The sequence below is a fragment of the Sceloporus occidentalis genome, unplaced genomic scaffold (genome assembly GCF_023333645.1).
Source record: "Sceloporus occidentalis isolate IW3139 unplaced genomic scaffold, rSceOcc1.0.p SCAF_398, whole genome shotgun sequence".
In the NCBI taxonomy this organism is placed as follows: Eukaryota; Metazoa; Chordata; class Lepidosauria; order Squamata; family Phrynosomatidae; genus Sceloporus; species Sceloporus occidentalis.
The window spans coordinates 102,664-120,806 of record NW_028317378.1 but is presented as its reverse complement, the minus strand read 5'-3'; positions in this window follow the sequence as shown (position 1 = coordinate 120,806).

The following is an 18,143-nucleotide window of genomic DNA, read 5'->3' as shown; positions in this document are numbered from 1 at the left end:
GAAATGTACAAAGTCACACCATAGGATGCCCCTTCCATAGTCATTGTTTCCCTGCACCTTAATTTAGTTAATTTTATAATTGTTCTGTTAACTCTTAATCTTGTCTGATGTAATTCAATTATGTACTGATGTGATTGAGCCCTTTTGTTGTTTAAAACCTGGCTATTGTCTTGATGTTTCTATGGATAAATATGCTATATTCTGTTCAATAAAATGTTCATTCTTCCTGTACTCAATTCAAGGTAGTTGTGTCTACTTACTGGGTACACTGGGTTCCAAGGTGTGCATGCTGACTAAAGCTGGAAGTGATTTCGGGGACAACAGGAGGATACATATGGGTAGTCTCTAGGAGTTACTACAGCTTTCTTGGTGAACTTGTTACAATGCCAAACCATCTTGTCTCCAAGGGCCAATTTTCACAAATTTGTGGCAGTGAAGGAACGTACCAACAAAGGGCAAAATAACTGGTTGCTAGATTCCTAGAAACAGGATATCCCAAGCATGCGGTTTTATAATCTAAACACGTGGTGGACAAAATCAGTAGAGAATCCCTCCTAAAGAAAACAAAAAGAAGTGGGGATAGAAACATTTAAATACTAAAAGGGAATCAACAAGATAAAGGAAGAGAGTTTATTTAAAATGAGAAATACTACTACAACAAGAGGACATAAGCTGGAGGGGCAAAGGTTTAATGGTAACATCAGAAAATATTTGTGACAGAATGACCTGTCATACAGGGGCCCAAGGTACTCAGAGATGGCTCCAGCCTGGCTGCCAAACAGGCAGGAACTCCATAGTTAAACTAATCCCTAATCCCATGGCTACCAGGGGGATATTCAGTAGCTAAAGGGGATTAAAGGTTGGGTTGTCTACCTGTTTATCAATGTTAATTTATGTTAACAGTCTATGTTTTAAAACAATAAACTGTTCATTCCTGCTGTACTCAGTTCAAGGTAGTTGTGTCTACTTATTGGGTACACATAGCAGGGTTCCAAGGTGCGCATGCTGACTGGTGCTGGAAGTGATTCCGGGGACAACAGGAGGATACATGTGGGTGATCTCTGGGAGTTACTACAGCTCTCTTGGTGAACTCATTACAATATTACCGTATTGGCTCGGATATAGGCCGCCCCCGTATATAGGCCGCACCCTAAAAGTTTGGTGCTTTTTAAAGAAAAAGTTTTTTTCTTTAATAAAGCACCAAAAAAACATGCTGCCACTCTGTCTCCCCCCCCCGAGATATGCTGCCACTGTCCTCCCCCCCCGAGATATGCTGCCACTGTCCTCCCCCCCGAGATATGCTGGCACTGTCCCCCCCCCGAGATATGCTGCCACTGTCCTCCTCCCCCCTCCCCGAGATATGCTGCCACTGTCCTCCTCCCCCCTCGAGATATGCTGCCACTGTCCTCCTCCTCCCACCCCGAGATATGCTGCCACTCTGCCCCCCCCCGACTTACCAGAGGAGACTCCCGGGTGTCTTGCGGGGCCGGCGGAGGACATCTACGCAATACGCGTACACAACTTTCGGTGCCGGCACTCAGCTGATGTGCCGGCACAGGAAGTTGTATACGCGTATTACGTAGATGTCCCCTGCCGGCCCCGCAAGACACCCAGGAGTCTCCTCTGGTAAGTCTTGGGGGCAGAGGTAAAACGCATCGTGCGGACAGTCACCGGCTGCGGCGATGCGGGTAAACAACCTCCGTAGCCGGTGACCATCCGCACGATGTGCTTAGACAACCTCCCGTGCCGGCACCCCCCCCGTGGAAAGTGCTGGCAGGGGAGGCTGTCTAAGCGTATCGGGGAGTAGGATGCAGGTCCCCTGCACCGCTGCGGGGGATCTGTATCCTAACCCTGCCCGGCGCCCGGGACTGCATGTCCCGGGCGTCGGGCGCTAGACCCCGAATATAGGCCGCACCCCCACTTTAAAGACTTACAGTGGGGGGAAAAAGTGCGGCCTATATTCGAGCCAATACGGTACTTTACAGAAAGGGTAGTGGACGCATGGAATAGCCTTCCAGCAGAAGTGGTAGATGTTAATACAGTAAAGGCATTTAAGCAAGCATGGGACAGGCATAAGGCCAACCTAGATATAGGATAAGGGCCGGTACTAAAGGAAAGTACTCAGAGGTTGGGCAGACTGGATGGGCCTACTGGTTCTTATCTGCCGTCGCTTTCTATGTTTCTATGCTTCTATGTTTCTATACATAGCTTAAAATCTACCTTTGTTACAACTTATAGCTTACAATAAAATGCAATTTTTAACATCATAAAAACACATCAACCAATGCTATTTGTTGACACTTTATTGGAGCCAGTAGTACAGACAGGGGTTAATTTCTCAGCACAACAAGCAAAGACATTGGGCAATATATTATCGGTTAGTATGTTTCCTTTATCTAAAGATCTCAAGAAAAAAGGTAAAACTATAAATGTGGTCACTGTATCTGTTTATGTTGTAAATATATGGAGGTGACCAAACATTTATACTCAACAGTCACTGGGATGCGGTACACCTAAAATCTTATTCCAATTATAACATAGAATTTGTTATATATCTGATCACATGCAAAGTATGTCATCTACAGTATGTAGGTCGTACAAGTAGGCCCCTAAAAATAGGATCGGGAACGCCTCAGTTGCATCAGAGAGACTGATTTGATAACACCAGTTGGAAAACACTTTTGGATTGAGGATATATGTAAAGAGTGGCATGGAACAATCCACCTGTGCATGCATTTTGCATGTGAAGTGTATATATATATTAGATTTATATTAATATTTATTTTACACACCTATAATTATGTTCCTATGTTTCTGTTAGCTTATACGTCTCAATAATGCAAATTAATTCTATTATAGGATCGTCATGACATGTACCAGTCAAACAACATAGATAACAAAAAGAGTAAAAAAATAAGTAAATAATAATAGTATATGTGTGTAGGTTTATAATGTATAATTTTACATGGTTTATGAAAATTGAGTAATGTATTGGTAATTATTATTTAATTTTTTTATGTATTCATTTATCAAATTTTTTCTAATTTTGTAATGTCCCAGGGAATTGAGATGTTTATCAATTTAATGACATAGGTCCAATGCAGCACCAGACTTATGAGTAAGTCTGTGCTAATGGACGAAACATGTTCGTCCATGTAACATTTGGCAATTCGTGGCTTTATTAACTATGGAAGTTACATTTTATACATGCACGCCGTGGATTTTGTGAGCCCGAATAAGGCCCTTATCCGCCAAGGCCCTGCTCCCACCCTGCTGGAAGGGGCAGACCCGAGGACCCAGGTTTTACCAGAGCTCCTTCTGAAGGCCTGCTCCAAGCAACTCCAGAGCTTAATTTAATGATCTTCTCAGCACCACTTAGGCTGAAGGATCAAGGCTGGGGCCTCCTTGTGTGAGTAATTTTCTTTGTCTTCACTGAATTGCATATCAAGGCACCTGAGTCTCTGTGTTTTCATAATTTAAACCCAGACTGTGCCTTGAAGCTGTTTGCATGTGTGTGCGGCTATACTTCCTGCCACTAGACTCCATCATCTGTGGTAAGAGATCCAGGCCTTACATAATGACTCTTTCTATTGCATACTGTTAAGCAAATTGCATCCAATGTTAACTTATGAGGTGATTTTAATGCTGTATTAGACAGGCTGTGATCATGAACTCAGGACTAAACAACAATACATAATATCCTGATTTCAGATCATGCCTTGGTGCAGATGGAGCTCCCTTTCCGCCAGGTCCAAACACTGTTTTTTTCCCCACTTACTTAAACCCTAGATTTCCGGTCCTTCTTTGAGATTCCTGGGGGAACTTCCTGGATGACAATATACAGCATGTAGACAACCATCTTTCATTTTGGGAGACGGTAAAGGTAGTGCCCTGAGAGTGCATATTACGTCTTACACCTTGGTGTGACAAGAATGTTGGATAGCTATTGGCCATTATGGCAAGAAAGAAGTCCTGGAAACGCTTCATCAGTCAGTTAACAACTGGTACAACAGTAAACAAACCAGAGGCCCTTAATGATGTTTTTAGACAATATATACAGCTGACCCTGATTATGTATCTGACGATATACACTCACTGGCCACTGGTACACCTGTTCAATTGTTTGTTAACACAAATAGCTAATCAGCCAATCACACGCCAGCAACTCAATGCATTTAGGCATGTAGACGTGGTCAAGACAACTTGCTGAAGTTCAAACTTAGCATCAGAATGGGAAAGAAAGGGGATTTAAGTGACTTTGAACGTAGCATGGTTATTGGTGCCAGACGGGCTGGTCTGAGTATTTCAGAAACTGCTGATCTACTGGGATTTTCACACACAACCATCTCTAGGGTTTACGGTGAATGGTCTGTAAAAAATAAAATATCCAGTGAGCGGCAGTTATGTGGATGAAAATGCCTTGTTGATGTCAGAGGTGAATGGGCAGACTGGTCCGAGTTGACAGAAAGGCAACAGTAACTCAAATAACTACTTGTTACAAGGTATGCAGAATACCAGGTGCCATTCCTGTCAGCTACGAACAGGAAACAGAGGCTACAATTCACACAGGCCCACCAAAATTGGACAATGGAAGACTGGAAGAACGTTGCCTGGTCTGATGAGTCTCGATTCCAGATTCCAGCTGTGAAATTTAGATGGAAGGGTCAGACTTTGGCGACAGCTTACTTGAGTATTGTTGCTGACCATGTCCATCCCTTTATGAACAGTGTACCCATCTTCTGATGGCTACTCCCAGCAGGATAATGCATCATGCCACAAAGCTCACATCATCTCAAACTAGTTTTTTGAACATGACAATGAGTTCATTGTACTCCAATGGCCTCCACAGTCACCAGATCTGAATCCAATAGAACACCTTTGAGCAAGGTATGCCACGAAGACAGATCTGAAGGCAAAAGGGGGTCCAACCCAGAACTAGCAAGGTGTACCTAATAAAGTTCCCAGTGAGTGTAATTGTCATGGAGACTTCCTTAATAGTTCCATAACTGAAGAAGAAGGAGTCAAGACCATTAAATCAAAAACAATGAAAAGATACCTGGCCCTGATGGATACTCCGGAGAGTTTTATAAGGTTATGCTTCCAGATATTAAACAGACCTTGACCACCCTTTTTAACAATATACTTCTAGGAGACACACACCTAACTACACATAGAGATGCTTAAACACCAAAACCTATAGCAAGCAGAGCACATAAGGAAAAAAGGTATATACAAAGTAAATCTTTATTAAACGCTATGATTTAAATACATATAAAAAAATATATAATATAAAATATCTCGGCACCAAGACACATTTAGGAAGGTACATATGAACAAGGGCACAGGAATACAGGAACTACGGAAATACATATGAAGGCACAAATAGGAAACACAAGGATGACCAAAGCGATAAAGTGAAAAGGAACAAATGAAATAACATACTGCAATGGTACATCGGTGTACAGAGCTCACCCTTCGGCTGTTTATAGAGACATGTGTCATTCTGCCTTTTATTTTCCATTGCGCTTATGTTATATGGGTCATGAAGAAAATACGTAGTGTTTGAGCTGTAAGGAAGTATCAGCATATCTTTTTTTGCTGTATCTGGCAGTGTCCACGCATACGGCAGTTTTGGGACACAACTTTAGTTTTGTGAAAGCCTGGCAGGCATACCATTTAACATATCCCCGGAGCTAGCTATACTGGGTAATTGGATATAGCCATAAGGGTAATAATACCAAATTGTGTCTTTTTATGGAAGTGGCAAGAAAAGCCATATGACATTGGATATGTCATACACCACCTCCCCTCTCCTTGTTACACTTAAAGCTGTACATAATGATAATAGATTGGTTGGAGGCAAGAAACTCAGGACAAAAAAAATCTTTCAAATATGGTCTGACTATATGAATATACAGGAAGAGCCCCTTAATAGGAAAATAAAGTTGATATTTGAGCACACTTCGTGGTATTGCTCAAATTTTTTTTTTTTAAACTTCTTTATTCCACAGAGAAGACAAAGCATAACACATAAAAATAAGTTTACATCCAGACATGTGGACATGTTGACAAAACTTGACATGTACAGAGACAAGTGATGTACAGTTTCAGTATAACGTACAGTACAAACAATGATCTGGGAGACCAAAAGTAAGGTTATGAGGAGGACAATCATGGAATCAATCGTACAAAATTTTCCCTTCACAAAGATGTCATTACCCCCACCGACGCAAAGCCTCGGGCCACAACATTCATCCAGCCCGCCCAACATTAAGATCAAAAGCCCGGGACGGGGCGAGTACCTCTCAGGACCTGAAGGCAGTACCATTCTGTAGTATTAAACGTTTGGTATAAAACGATTGGACAATCTGGTATTACTATCCAGCGTCGCGATAAATGGGGACCAACGGTTGAACAGAAATTTGGTATTGCTCAAACTTGATAGAAAATAGACAAACCATGAGGATCTGGAGCAAGGAATGACATTGTCAAATATTCTAGGCTGGAAACCAAGTGTATTATATTTAGCATATGACACTAACGCAAGCACAAAATGGAGTCAGAGCCATCTTGTTTTCTTTAAATCATATTAAGGATTTCTTTTTCTCTGTATATTGAGAACAAAGTTTTGATGAAAATAGATGCTTCAGCAAGTATTTCTTAATTAAATAAATGGTTAGTTTCAAAAGTATGAGGCATAGGCCACATTCCATCTATGTGCCATGGCTTCAAAATTTCTTTGTATTACCTCCTCTTTTGATCTCAAACAACTCCCCAACAATATTAACTCCCCTACTCATAATGATGGTCACACCCTGGACCTTATTTTTTTCTAGCATGTGCTCTCTCACTAACTTCTCTAATTCCCTTTTTCCCCTCTCTGACCACCACTTCCTATCTTGCTCTCTAACCTTGCCTCCTACTCGCGTCCTTGCACCCCAATCTCGCCTAACCACAGATCTCAGCTCTATTAACCTTCAGAAATTCTCAACCAATTTACTGCCTCTCCTCTTTCCTATGTCAACCATGTCAACAACCCTACCTCTCTCTCTATAACTCCACTCTCACATCTGCTCTTGAGGATGTTGCCCCAGTTACTACTCGCTCTTCACGATGTTCACGTTTCCAACCCTGACACACGACTTTCTCATTCCACGTCTGACTTTCTGCACTAAAAATTAATACTACATTCCTACTGCTCTGCTCTCAACCTTTACCTCCCTCATCTCCTCCCTGTCTCATAACCCTTAAACGACTCTTTAGCACTTTCAGCTCCTTTCTTTGACCTATCCCTACTACCCCTTCCACTAACCTTAATGCCTCTCACTTTGCCACATACTTCAATAATAAAAATCGAAACTATCAGATATGACATATCTGCACGGTCACCACCCTGCCCTCACCCTCCCTCTGACCTCTTCTCCCTTCACTACATTAAATCAAATCTCTGCTGTCACTGAAGAGGAGGTACATGCTCTTCTTTCCTCTTGTCCAACCACATGCCCCCTTGACCTGATCCCTTCCCATCTCACCCACTCTTCATTTACTCTTGTCCCTACTCTAGCTCACATCTTCAATTACTTCCATGATGCTGGCTAAGCGTCATGGGAACTGCATCAACAGTAAAGCTGCAGATGCTAGCTGTGAACTAAAATTCCTATGATTCTCAGCCAGCCAGGTGTCCACCATAATGCTGTCTGAGCATCATTGGAAGAGTAGTCCACAGAAGCAAAGATTTTCTTTTAATTAAAAAAGGCTAATGTTAGCCTCCCTCCTTTGATTTTGGAATCAAAACATTTGCTTTTCACAATATTCACAATATTCTTGTAAGAAACTTTTATTTCTTTATTAATTCAAGTAAACTATTTTTTCATATTTAATAAAAGCTACGATTAAGATTTTTTTGTTTTTATTTCCTTTTATTTGCCAACCTTGGTCTTGAAAAAGGAGAACCGAAACGGCGTTGGGGAAGTGGATGACAATATGGGTAAGGAGCATATTGCTCTCGGATATTATTCTGATTTTTGGAATTGCCTGGATATCTATTATAAATGTTAACAAGTGCTTCATATATTTACTAACTTCATAGTGAGTATTTTTAACCATGCAATTTTTTGATGGTTACAGAATGGATAGGTGCACTCTATACAGAGTAAGATACAATTATACTTGAATGAGTCAGCACTTTATAATTCTTATGATGTTTTACATGCACTCAAGACACTTTATATATATATATAGCCATATTGCCTCCATATGCTCTGATTATTTTTCTAAAACCTCTGTTGTCTATACAATGAAATGTTTTTTATGAATTAAATTTTTGTACAATAAAACAATATATTTTATATAAGGGCTTGTGTAGAACTCCTTTTTTTTTTTTTTTGCTAGGTGTATATTATTCTGAATAGTGTATTTTTTCTGCTTCAATATAGCAGAGCTTATCCATTCTTTGGGGAAATATTATCTTATATGATGTCTTAGAAGGCTGCGGCTTATAACCTGTGATAATAGCAATGATATAAAAGGGTATTGTAATTGTAATTAAGTAGGGCTGCAACAACTAATCGATAAAATCGATAATAATCGATAATGAAAATCGTTGCCAACCAATTTCATTATCGATTAGTTGAATCGATTTTTATCAATTATTAAATGAGGGTTTTTTCAGAGCAAACGCTCTGAAAAATACCCCTCATTATATAATCCGTTTTAGTGACTCACAGCAGCAGCTCCTACTTACCAGCCCCTCCCTGTAATCACTGTGACAACTGGCCCCGCCCCCTTCCTGCTCCCAGAAGGCCAGAACCACATGGCTGTGACACTCATCTAACTGTAAGTATAAAATTAATATTTGGGCTACTGAAAGTTAGGGGAGGTGGGAGTTAATTTAGGGGCAGTTATGGTTAATGGGGTGTTTATGGTTAATTTAGGGGCAGTTATGGTTAATGGGGTGTTTAGGGTTAATTTAGGGGCAGCTATGGTTAATAGGGTGTTTAGGGTTCATTTAGGGGCAGCTATGGTTAATGGTGTGTTTAGGGTTAATTTAGGAGCAGCTGTGGTTAATGGGGTGTTTGGGGTTAATTTGAGGCAGTTTTGGTTAATGGTATGTTTAGGGTTAATTTAGGGGCTGTTGTGGTTCATGGGGTCTTTAGGGTTAATTTAGGGGATGCTGTGGTTGATGGGGTCTTTAGGGTTAATTTAGGGGCAGTTATGGTTAATGGGGTGTTTAGGGTTAATTTAATGATGAGGACTGAGGGTTAATTTTATTAAAGTTAACTTAAGGTGCAGTTAGAGATAAAGGGGGCAAACTAAGGGGAATCTAAATCCTGGGGGCAGTGAAGATTAACCCAGTATCTGGGGGGTATAAGGCATATCTGGGGAGGACGGAGTGACATATCTGGGGGTATAAGGCATATAGGGTATATAAGGCATATGTGGGGAGGGCAGTGTATCAGGGTGTATAAGGCAGATCTGGGGCCACAGTGGCATATCTGGGGGTAGAGTGGAGTGGCTTATCTGGGGGTAGAGTGGAGTGGCATATGTGGGGAGGGCAGTGTGGCATGTCTGGGAGGCAGTGTGGCATGTCTAGGGAGGATGGAGTGGTGTATCGGGGTATAAGGTGCATCAGGCACAGTGGCATATGTGGGAGGCAGCGTGGAGTGGCATATGTGGGAGGCAGAGTGGCATATGTGGGAGGCAGAGTGGCATATGTGGGAGGCAGAGTGGCATATGTGGGAGGCAGCGTGGAGTGACATGTGGGAGGCAGCGTGGAGTGGTATATGTGGGGGGCAGCGTGGAGTGGCATATGTGGGAGGCAGAGTGGCATATGTGGGAGGCAGCGTGGAGTGGCATATGTGGGAGGCAGCGTGGAGTGGCATATGTGGGAGGCAGAGTGGAGTGGCATATGTGGGAGGCAGAGTGGAGTGGTATATGTGGGGGGCAGCGTGGAGTGGCATATGTGGGAGGCAGGGCATGTCTGGGAGGCAACGTGGCAAGCCTGGGCTCAAATGTGCAATTGCGAAATAAAGGCAAGAAATGCATTTTATCAAAGTTTTTTTATTATGCTGTTTGTATTTAATATAATTTGTTTATTACATTATTTTAAATAAATGAAAAATTTACATTCATTTGTTTTTTATCCGATTAATCGATTAATCGAAAAAATAATCGGCCAACTAATCGATTATGAAAATAATCGTTAGTTGCAGCCCTATAATTAAGTATATTTTACAAAAATTTGACATTATTAAAAATCTCACTAATAATCTATAAATATCAAAATACAGATATATCTCAGTAAATTGTGTATTAGTACCATTTCTACAGACTAATATAGTGAGGTATAGTGATCTTTTTAATACCACATTACAACTAATCCATAAAATCGATAATGAAAATCGTTCTCAACGGTTTGACAATGATGAATGCTCTGAAAAACACCCTTCGTCTTATAGTGACTATAACACTGCAGCGCTGCAGGGGACCTGGATCCTCCTCTCTGGCAGCCGTGGGCGTCTGTGCGATGCGCTTAGACAACCTCCACTGCTGCTGGCATTTCTGCTGGGGCTTCTATGATGAAGCACCGGAAGGTCTTGTCATGTCCACCAAAGAAGCTCCAGCGGAAGCGCCAGCAGCAGCGGAGGTGCAGAAGTTCACCGGCTGCCAAAGAGGAGGATCCCATGCAGCGCTGCAGGGAACCTGAATGCTCCTCTCTGGCAGCTGGTGAACGCCTCTGTGTTACGTGCAGAAACCTTCGCTACTGCCCTCCACATCCACCAGGCCTTCTATGACGGAGCGCCGGCGTGACATGACCTATGATCCATCATAGAAGCTCCAGTGAAAGTGTTGGTCAGCAGCGAAGGTTGTCTATACACATCGTGCAGACTTTACCGGCTTCCCCCACTAGACACCATGGAGTCTGGAGCACTGGGGACAAGTCTGGGGGCAGAGTGGTGTATCAGGCATATCTGCGGGAGAGAGTGGCATATAGGGGGTTATAAGGCATATCAGGGGGGCACAGTGGCATATCTGGGGTGGAGTGGCATATAGGGGGGGTACAGTGTCACATCAGGGGGGCACAGTGACATTTAGGGGAGTATAAGGCATACCAGGGAGGCACAGTGGCATATAGGGGGTATAAGGCATATCAGGGGTGGAGTGGCATATAGGGTGGGAACAGTGGCATATCAGTGGGGCACAGTGGCATATAGGGGAGTATAAGGCATATTCCGAAAAATTGCCTCCTACTTTCTCAGTTTCCCCATAGTGATACATGTTTTATGTGGAGTATTGAGGTCTTTAACATCCAATGAAAAATAATTACTTAAGGTTGGGAGGAGGAGGACAATACGTTTAGAGCCAGTAAAATAGTTTACAAACAATAACAAAATGGTACAAAAGGAGAATAGGGCCCTGTTCTTGTGATCTTACAATCTAATCGGTGGTTGATAGTAGGGCTGAAACAACGAATCGATAAAATCGATAATAATCGATAACGGAAATCGTTGTCGACGATTTCCGTTATCGATTAATCGAGTGATCGATTAGTTGTTGGAGCACTCGGCTCCTTTTACTTACCTCCGCGAGCGTTCCCCGCTTCCGCTACACGCGCCTTCTTTTAGTTGCGGTTCGCTCTGTGCGAGTGGCTCCGTTCGCACAGAGCGGTTTGCTCTGTGCGAGTGGCTCCGTTCGCACAGAGCGGTTCGCTCTGTGCGAGTGGCTCCGTTCGCACAGAGCGATTCGCGGGGGTGGGGGTGGGGTTTCAGGGGATGCAGGGCAGAGTGGGGGGGGGCAGGCCAGGGTAGGAGACTGAGTGCAGGGCAGGGTGGGGGTGGGGATGCAGGGCAGGGTGTGAGTGTGGGGGCAGGGCAGGAGACTGGGTGCAGGGCAGAGTGGGGGTGGGGGTGCAGGGCAGAGTTGGAGACTGGGTGCAGGGCAGAGTGTGAGTGTGGGTGCAGAGCAGAGTGGGTGCAGGGTGTGAGTGTGGGGGCAGGGCAGAATGTGGGGGCAGGGCTGGGTGCAGGGCAGAGTTGGAGACTGGGTGCAGGGGCACAGTGCAAAGTGCCAGGGCTGGGTGCAAAGTGCCAGGGCTGGGTGCAAAGTTCTGGGTGCAAAGTGCCAGGGCTGGGTGCAAAGTGCTGGGTGCAAAGTGCCAGGGCTGGGTGCAAAGTGCCGGGTGCAAAGTGCTGGGTGCAAAGTGCCAGGGCTGGGTGCAAAGTTCTGGGTGCAAAGTGCCAGGGCTGGGTGCAAAGTGCTGGGTGCAAAGTGCCAGGGCTGGGGCAAAGTGCCGGGTGCAAAGTGCCGGGTGCAAAGTGCCAGGGGTGGGGCAAAGTGCTGGGTGCAAAGTGCCAGGGCTGGGTGCAAAGTGCCGGGTGCAAAGTGCCGGGTGCAAAGTTTCTTGAACAGTAATAGTCCACCTCTTTTCAGAATGTTTGGGGTTATTTTGTTTCATAAATATTGTGTTTGGGTTTTTGTACTTTGAAAATATTGTTTTTTTATTACATCATAACAAAATAAGAATGTTAATGTAAATTTTAAGTTGTTTAACATCCAGTTCATTAAATTATTTTAAATAAACAAAAAATTTGCATATTGTTTTTTTTTATCCGATTAATCGATTAATCGAAAAAATAATCGGCCAACTAATCGATTATTAAAATAATCGTTAGTTGCAGCCCTAGTTGATAGGGATGAGTTGCTCAATTAAAGATGACCATAGAGGTTGTTGGTCATTCAGATGGCATGATTAGGATGTTGTCTAAGTGTTAGGAAGAAAGGTTGTATACATCTCGAAAAGATGGGTTTTCAGTAAGCGTTTGAAATTTGAGTAGGGAGAGGCAAGTCATGAAAGGCATGAAGAGGGAGGTTAGGGGTGTATGTAGGTAGATAAGAGGGTAGAGATGTAGGTGGGTGCAGATTTGTTAAGGGTTCTGTAGGTCAGAAGTTTTAATTTAATTCTGGAGCATATGCAGAGCCAGTTGGGCGATTGGCAAAGTGTAGCAGCGTATGAAAAATAATGGCAGAGAAAGATCAGTCTAGCAGCAGTGTTGAGGACGGATTTTAACGGTAAAGGGCAGGAGATGTTTTTCAGGTGAAGGCGGCAGGGTTTGGCGAGGAACTGGATATGATTGATGAAGTAGATAGAGTCAAGTGTGACACCAAGGCAGCAGACTGGGTCTGCTGGTTGGATGGTGCAGTTGTCAACAGAAATCGAGATGTGAGGAATTGTGGACAAAGTGAATGTCACAATAACCATAAGCTCAGTCTTTCACATGTTAAATGCAAAGCCATCCATGATGCAATTCCAGAAAGGCAAGTTATAAGAGAGGGTGAAAGATCAGGAGAGGAAATTTGGATTAGTGTGTGTCGTCTTTGTTTAGGTGGTATTGGAAGATATGAGTTTTCCACGGTAAGATCTTAATGATTCCATGTGGTTGTATGGTGTATTACAATGTAACCAGATAATAAATAAAACACAGATACAATTTCTTTGGATGAACAAAGGCCGTGGTCTTTTATTTAGCTTATAACAAATTTACCATATAAACACTCAACCAATAACTTAGTATCAACTTCATAAATAACCACAACTCTTGGCCCAAACCACAGAGTTAATAAATTAAAACAAGGCCAACTGCCCCAAAGCCGGTCGGCCTACCACTGAAACAACCCCTATGTTCACTCTCTTTACAGAAAGCAACTTAACCCCAATAAAAGCCACGACATGACATATACTTTTTTTTTTTTTATAAAATAGAAAAATACATATACGTAAAATAAAAAAGGGAGGGGGGGCGGGCGACAATTCAGCAGCTCTTCCATGCTGCCCCCCGAAGCCTTGCTGAAAACCGCCGCTCACCAGACGCAATAAAGGTCAGTGCAGTCGGTTAACGCAGCCTGGGGTGGTGAAACGAACGCCTCAGGCACAGCGCTTATATAGTGCAAAATCCCGCCCAAACCATAGCGCGAGCTGTCCGCGAGCGCAACAAAAAGCAGCGGCGCGAGGCAAACTAAGCGGCGCGAGCCGCCACCAGAACATTCTTTTCAAAAAAGGCGGGCAAAACTGAGCGGCGCGAGCGCATGCAAAACACAAACCAGGCTGTCCTTTGCCTGACCCCTGCAGACTTAACCCCTTCACATCCTTAGCTTCCCCAACAACCACATGTAACCCTGTGCTATTTACACAGGGTTTTTTCATGTGGTTGTATGGTGTATTACAATGTAACCAGATAATAAATAAAACACAGATACAATTTCTTTGGATGAACAAAGGCCGTGGTCTTTTATTTAGCTTATAACAAATTTACCATATAAACACTCAACCAATAACTTAGTATCAACTTCATAAATAACCACAACTCTTGGCCCAAACCACAGAGTTAATAAATTAAAACAAGGCCGACTGCCCCAAAGCCGGTCGGCCTACCACTGAAACAACCCCAACCGCCACAAATGGATACTAAAACCCATTTGTGGCCCCTTCCACAAAAACCACGGCCTTCTCAACCATGCTCTGAAGATTTGAATTAAAAATATCACAACCAATAAATGAACACCATCATTTCTGTACAAGCCTTCACATCCACCTTCCAATTCCAAATGTCTGAAACTTAAACCCCCCTCCATAACCATAAATTTTTCCATAGATCTATTTAATTTCCGCCGCACTCTGTCCAATGCGCGTAACTCCTTATGATTCAACCAAATTAAACGAGGAACAATTTCAGACCATACTAACTTTGTGCCTACAAAAACATCCTTTAACTGTTCAATAACATCTTTAAAATCCATTAATAACTGAACAGACCTTACCTTTCCAATATCATTACCCCCACAATGTATTATCATAACATCAGGCCATGGAAACAATTTAATAAAACCCAAAATATTAGCTTTCAGTTTATAAATGCTTAAACCCCGTATACCCATCCAATAGATAATGATTGAGGCAGGGTTAAAACCCAAATTTTCTCCATAGCATCGTTCAGCAGCTCTCCGATGTGCCCAGAATACAAAAGAATGTCCTATTATCCAAACCACTATTGGACGCTTTCCTGAAAAGAAATCAATATTAACATAGAAACATAAAACTTACATCAAATGCGGTCTAACATAAGCTTTAAAACGGTTAGAGTCCCACCTACCCAACCTTTTAATTACAGAATTATCCAGCCCCAGCAGAGCCGCTTCTGTAGCGGCACCAATACGAAATGAATGTGAAGAAATTTTCTCGGAACCTAAACCTAGACTTACTAAACAATTCCGTAAAATTTTCCTAAATTGAAATTGGATTAACGGCAACCCTGAACGATGTATTAACCAGTTACCGTTAAACTCTGGCCTTTTGCTATTGAAAAAATCTGCTGTTCTTACCGGACAGATTTCACAATTGGTTACTTCATTCAACGTAACCCAGCAGCCTTTTCCTGATTTATCTGTCTTAGAAGATCTTAAATATATTAGCAATTTATCCCTGCATAAAACATCCTCAAACTGAATACCCGAACCACCTTTACTATTTGCTGCCACCAATTCGCATATGCGAAAGGCGCCAAAGAATGCTATGATAAAAGCTGTCTTAAATAATAGGGCTTCATATTCATCCCAGCAATTGTCATGCACGACAGCCACCAGCTTTTGCAGCAAATTAAAAGAAATTGGTTTTCTAACATCCACACTCCTGTGTTTCCGAGCGAAACCTTTTAAGATTTGCTTAATTAAAAATTCTTTACCTACCGCTTGTTTCCCTGCTAGCTTCATGAAAAAATAAACCCCTAATAAATAACAATCAATCCTACTACGCGAAAAACCCAGATTAATCAATCTTAAAACAAACTCTAACGTTAACTCTAAATTATTATCAAACTCATTTAACCCTTTATCCTTCATAAAAAGAATCCATTCCTGCCAAGCTCTAGAATAGCTATCCCATGTAGCCTTAGAAAGAGAATTGTATATATAAAAACTTAACTTGGCGATGTTAAACGCCAAACATCCCCTGGAACTGTTATTCCCTCCTTGTTTGCCATGGGCGCCAAACGCCTGAAAACCTTAAAATCAAACCGAGATAAAGCGTCAGCGATACTATTATTAACCCCCTCAATGTGTTTAGCTTTCAACCAAATATTATATTTTAAACATAAAAACACCAAATGCCTAAGTAAATTAATAACTGGTACTGATTTTGCTCTTAACGTATTAACCACCCACACTACTCCCATATTATCACAATGCAATAAAATCCGTTTATTAACCCAATGCTCACCCCATAAATAAAAAGCCACCACGACCGGAAAAAGTTCCAGCAAAACCAAATTCTTTGTCCATCCCGCTGCAAACCAAGATAAAGGCCATTTCTCAGCAGCCCATAACCCTTGCCAATAGATACCAAATCCAACCGAACCGGCAGCATCAGTATACAATTCCAAATCATTAGCACTAACAAACTCACTCTGAAAAACTGTAGAACCATTAAAATTTTTAAGAAAAAATTTCCAAACCTTCAAATCCTCCTTGACTTGCTTATTAACCCTCACCCTATGATAACCAACCTTTTTACCGGCAATACTTCTTGCCATAAGCCGTGAAAAAATTCTGCCCATGGGCATAATTCTAGCTGCAAAGTAGAGCTGGCCTAACAACGACTGAAACTTTTTAACCGTTACTTTCTTTGCCAATAAAACTTCATCAATCACCATTCTTAATTTACAAATTTTATCTAAAGGCAGCCTAAATTCCATTTTAACCGTATCTATAACGATACCCAAAAATTGCAGCGATGTTGTAGGGAGAACAGTCTTATCCTTGGCTAAAGGAATCCCCAAAAACTCTGCAATCTCCAAGAAAGTATTTAGCAGCATAGTACAATCACCCGAACCTCTTTTCCCTATAAACAGAAAATCATCTAGATAATGAACTACTGAACTACAACCCGAAACCATTTTAACTAACCATTCTAAAAAACTAGAGAAAGCTTCAAAATAAAAACATGAAATAGCACAACCCATCGGTAAACACTTATCAAAATAAAATTTACCCTCAAACTGAAAACCTAAAGAACTAAAACAATCCGGATGAATGGGCAACAGCCTAAACGCGGCTTCTATGTCAACTTTTGCTAACACAGCATCCTTACCACAACGCCTAACCCAAAACAAAGCATCCTCAAATGATGCATATTTAACAGGAAAGTCTTCCACATTAATTTGGTCATTTAATGAACCACCCTTTGGGAATGATAAATGGTGGATCAGACGAAAAGAACCCGTCTCCTTCTTAGGCACTAGCCCCAAAGGGGACAATCGAAACTTTTCAAATGGCGGAGACCTAAAAGGACCTTCAATCCTACCCAACGCCAGTTCCTTCTCAATCTTATCACGTACAATTAGAACATTTCCATTAACGGATTTAAGATTATCCACCCAAACAAAATTATCCACATCATATAACGGAATCTTAAAACCACTATTAAAACCATGAAATAATAACTCAGCCATCCGTTTGTCTGGGTAGCTGCTTAAACAAAGGCGCAGTCTTGCCACTATCACCGGCGTCACTGCTTTTTGGAATTGAATCCCTCCCGCTTGAATTTCCACTGTTCCTCCGAAAACACCTGGAACCAGGGTCATTACCTCCACAAACCGCACATTCATGTTTAAATTTACAGGCATTCATAAACTTACATTGAGCCTCATTAAAAGCCCAACATACCCCTTTCTGCCGCAACTGGTTAACATGGGCTGACTGAAATCTGTTCGTATAATTATAACGCTGAGGGAGCATTATGCTCACCCATGTCCCCACGTCTTTAAATTTTTATGTACCGCCAATTTCTGACGAAAAATCTCGTCATAATTGAACCATGACATGCCCCCAAAGTTTTTATACGCTTCAAGGACAGACTCAAGGTGCTGAAATAAACCTGAACTGCTTTCCTTATGTTTTTCACAGTAAACACTGGAATAAATACAAAATGCCTGCAACCAGTTATTAAATGACCTAGGGACAGGTCTTCTCCTGTCCTCCTCTTTATCCTGCTTAACCAGAAACTCCTTAGATGCTGGAAGCAGCGACAAAATATCAACGTATTCGTTGCTCCAAATTTTTTCTTTTAAAGTTTTAGATAAATGAAAGCCCAGCGG